General features: G+C 39.0%; 1 long non-coding RNA gene across 1 annotated transcript; it reads right to left on the bottom strand.

Annotated features, from left to right (window-relative positions):
• Positions 1 to 1,521: 1,521 nt before the first annotated feature.
• LOC121562008 lies at positions 1,522 to 3,609 on the bottom strand. The gene is made up of 4 exons (XR_005999374.2): positions 3,462 to 3,609; positions 3,203 to 3,345; positions 2,309 to 2,403; positions 1,522 to 2,110 (listed from the first exon to the last, which is right to left on the bottom strand). It is a non-coding gene; the product is annotated as an uncharacterized LOC121562008 (long non-coding RNA).
• Positions 3,610 to 3,983: the final 374 nt, after the last annotated feature.

Below are 3,983 nucleotides of genomic sequence, written 5' to 3'. Positions count from 1 at the left end.
GAAAATCAAATATCACATTTTTGACCTAACACCTTGATGTCGATATTGCAACGATATTGTAAGGTTGACAATTGGTGCATTCACAAAATATCTTCCACATTTAGATTTCGGATAAATAACTATCATATTGTGGATATAATGACTAAGTGGTAAAAGGCAAATAATAGAACAGCTAGAACAGTCTGGTAAGTTCAGAAAATGACATCACTTTACTGTAATGCAGCCTTTGAAACCAGGAAAAGACTAAAGCCTGTGATAACTATTATTGACACTATGAACACCAATTAAGTTTGAGTCACTATAAAAAGAAATGCAAATAATTTCAACAAGCCACAGACAGTACAAACTTTTTTTACTTTTGGTAAATGCCTAGTTTCGCACTGACCTGAAAATGTTACTTTTTGCTCTCCAAGTCCTGAAGTAAGAAGTTCAGCTTTAAACAGTACGCTTGGAATTTTATCCGCATTGTGGTCAGCCAAACAACAGACAGTGTGTGTGTAGCTTCTTGGCTAACTTGGACTTGTGCTGGTCAGTCTCGTCATATTACTTCTGGCTCCAATGTTATATGGCGCAAAGAGCCTTGCTACCTCCGCTGCAACACAGAAAAACGTAACAGCTCAATGGTCACCAGTCAGCTAAAACAGCCTCTACTTCTATCTTGGGATGCTCAAGCCAGCTAACACCATTTAGCCGATTAGCGAACTAGCTAGGTTTATGCTTCCCCCCATTAACAATAAACGTGTCACGCACGAAGCATCATAATACCGCATGCAAATACATGTTCGAGTCGATCTAATTTAACCTACACGTGTGTCCCGAATCATTAAATAGTAGCACACCTGGCTAACATGAAATTACTTAGCTTACCTTGGACAGGTGTACGTGATTGGCGGCCGTATCTGCTGTGACTGAGCTGCCGGAGTCACCGGTGCCGCGGGGAGCCGTTGGACTTCTGCTCAGAGCTTCCTCAATCAAATTCGCTGCTTCTCTCAGCAGCTCCGGGCAACTTTTAGACATTTTGTCCTGCACCTCACAGCGTCTCAACATTGGGGCTAGCAGGACCGAGTCTTCTCTTGATTTTTAGCCGTTGCAATGAAAGTTCTGTTTAACCGTGTAACTAAACCAACGTAGAGGTGAATAGCGCCACCCAGTGTATTGGAATGTGTTCAGTAGCTCTGCATCAATCCATTATCCGGAATTGATTTGTCTTGGCTTGATGCAGAGGGTAACCAATCAGGCGTTAGGTTCCGCCTACCAACTTTTGATGGGTCAGTTTGACAGTTTTAAGTAATTCAGGAAGCACTCCAACGCAGGACCATGAAATGTAAATGTAAATAGTGAAATTATTATATATGTATTTTACATAAAATGAATCGGTATTTGAATTAATTAATGACACATTTAATAACACATTTATGTATTTAATTCTAATTTTAATTAATTAATGACACATTTAAGTAATTATTTAATGGTGTATTTATTTATTTAATTGTGGCACTTTTAGTCCTCCATATTGATAACTGTAAAAACTTAAATGAAAACAGAATCTTATTCAATTGTTATATGCACACATTAAATGGTAAAAATTGTAAATATAGTTTAAAAAAATGTCAACCACAGTTAGTGCCTACTAGACCACAGTTAGAGCCTACTAGACCACAGTTAGAGCCTACTAGACCACAGTTAGAGCCTACTAGACCACAGTTAGAGCCTACTAGACCACAGTTAGAGCCTACTAGACCACAGTTAGAGCCTACTAGACCACAGTTGGAGCCTACTAGACCACAGTTCCACTCCCCTGGGCCTGATGAACGGTGGACAAACTCCACATAGCCCTGGTCTCTTTAAAGACATCAAATACATCTTTCAATGTAGATACACATAGAAACACGTTAGGCCTAACAAAGGGAAAACCAGTGCAACTCCATAAGATAGGGGCTTACATTAGTTATTATAATTAGACTACGGTGTGAACGGTTTTTCACATACCCAGTAATTTGAAGTACATATTCTACCCTTCCAACTCTTCAATGGGTCTGATGCCGTCTGTGAGATCTCAATACAAGCCACCTTGTCATTCAAGTTACTTGGTTCCCCTTCCATCCAATAGCTATAAACAACACAGAGAATCAGAGTTTAATATCATCCAATACAAAATAGAGAATCAGACGGTTAACCTAGTGTCCAGGCTCAATTGCTACCATTCGACAGAGAGTGAGAGAGACATCTGGCTGAGGACAAGATTATCGGACTGTAAAAAGTAATTTATTACAACAGAAAAAAAGTCCTCCAGAACCTGTTCACTTACGTAGGTTTAAATGTTGAGTTGCCAACCCAGTTCCAGATTCCATCTTTTTTATATGCACCAATCCAGACATTCTTCTTAAATCCATTGATAAATATCTATAATATCATTTTGTAAGAAAAACAATGGCCATTATTTAATCTCCACAGCAGAGGAACACTTCTACATTTTTATAAATAATAACAGTAGTAGTAGTCTAATAGTAGTAGTAGTAGTAGTATAATGTACTGAGCCTGGTCAATAGAAATACAAGGGGATTTAGGATGTTTGAAAAGGTCCTAAGTACTTTGATATATGCCTTCTTCAGCGCTCACAAAAAAATACAAAAATGTTGCCGAGCACTGGTGCAAACTCAGGACGCTTGGAGGGGAAGCGTGCTCACACCACACAGACCAATCTGCACTGACGACTGCGCCACGGCAGTTCACAATGCTCAGGCAAGAGGGAGAGTACTTGATGGAAACAGAGCGTTGTTTTTAATCATTTTTGTTTGAAGCCTTCCCCAACCAATTGCCCTAACCTTAACCCCTAACCATAACCCTTTGAGTTGTTTCTGTTTTAACCCTGTAACCTCACAGAATTAACCCTGTAACCACATGGAATGAGTGCGTCAAAAATAGACTTTCATTCAGATTACGTCGAATGTCGAAGTGAAACTATGAGATCAGGTTTCAGCCTCAGCTGCTATACTATAGTATAGGTATAGATATAATCTCATGCAAACTTGCTTTGCTGACAGGAAGTATATTCTATAAATTGACAGTGACATGAACATTGGTGATACAATTATTTACACATATTGAATACTAATCAGAGATGTAGATAATGATTAATAATTATTATAATAATACTAAAGAAACAGTAGTATTATAGCATTACTAATGTATTCTCTATTACCTGTTCTTCTCTGCTGTTTATAACAACCAACTCTCCACCCATTGCTCTGCACTGCCGCTCACCGTCCCCGCCTGAGTCCCTCGTGGAGGAGACATAATAACAGCTGGTGCCAAACTTCCACCATTCCTTCAGACAGGGTTTCTCTGAAATAAACGAAATAGAACAGAAGGCATTTCAAAGTCTACAAATATATGAAATCTCTTCTAAGTATGAAATAAAATGATACTTGTAAATTAAGAAAATAAAAGACTGCACTCACCATAGGACCAAAGGCTGGTATTTAATTGGTCTCTCTCAGTGGTCCTGGTATTTAGACTATTCTGCAACTGGTCTCTCTCCTTAGTTTTGGTTGTGAGACTATTCTGTAGCTGGTCTCTCTCTGTGGTCCTGGTATTTAGACTATTCTGTAACTGGTCTCTCTTCAGAGTTATTGTGGTGAGATTATATTCTGCAACTGGTCTCTCTCCTTAGTTTTGGTTTTGAGAGTATTCTGTAGCTGGTCTCTCTCTGTGGTCCTGGTATTTAGACTATTCTTCAACTGGTCTCTCTCTTTGGTCCTTGAATTAAGATTATTATTTAATTGATCCCTTTCAGCAGTCATAACGTTAAGTCTATCTTTCTGCTGGTCCCTGTCTTTGGTCCTTGTGGTGAGACTATTTTGTAGCTGGTCTCTATCTGTGGTCCTGGTATTTAGACTATTCTGTAGCTGGTCTCTCTCTGTGGTCCTGGTATTTAGACTATTCTGTAGCTGGTCTCTCTCTTTAGTCAGGGTGTTGTAACT

This window comes from Coregonus clupeaformis, unplaced genomic scaffold, assembly GCF_020615455.1.
Source record: "Coregonus clupeaformis isolate EN_2021a unplaced genomic scaffold, ASM2061545v1 scaf2767, whole genome shotgun sequence".
NCBI lineage: Eukaryota > Metazoa > Chordata > Actinopteri > Salmoniformes > Salmonidae > Coregonus > Coregonus clupeaformis.
The sequence above is the reverse complement of the archived record's forward strand: the minus strand, read 5'-3'. Positions and strand labels throughout refer to the sequence as shown.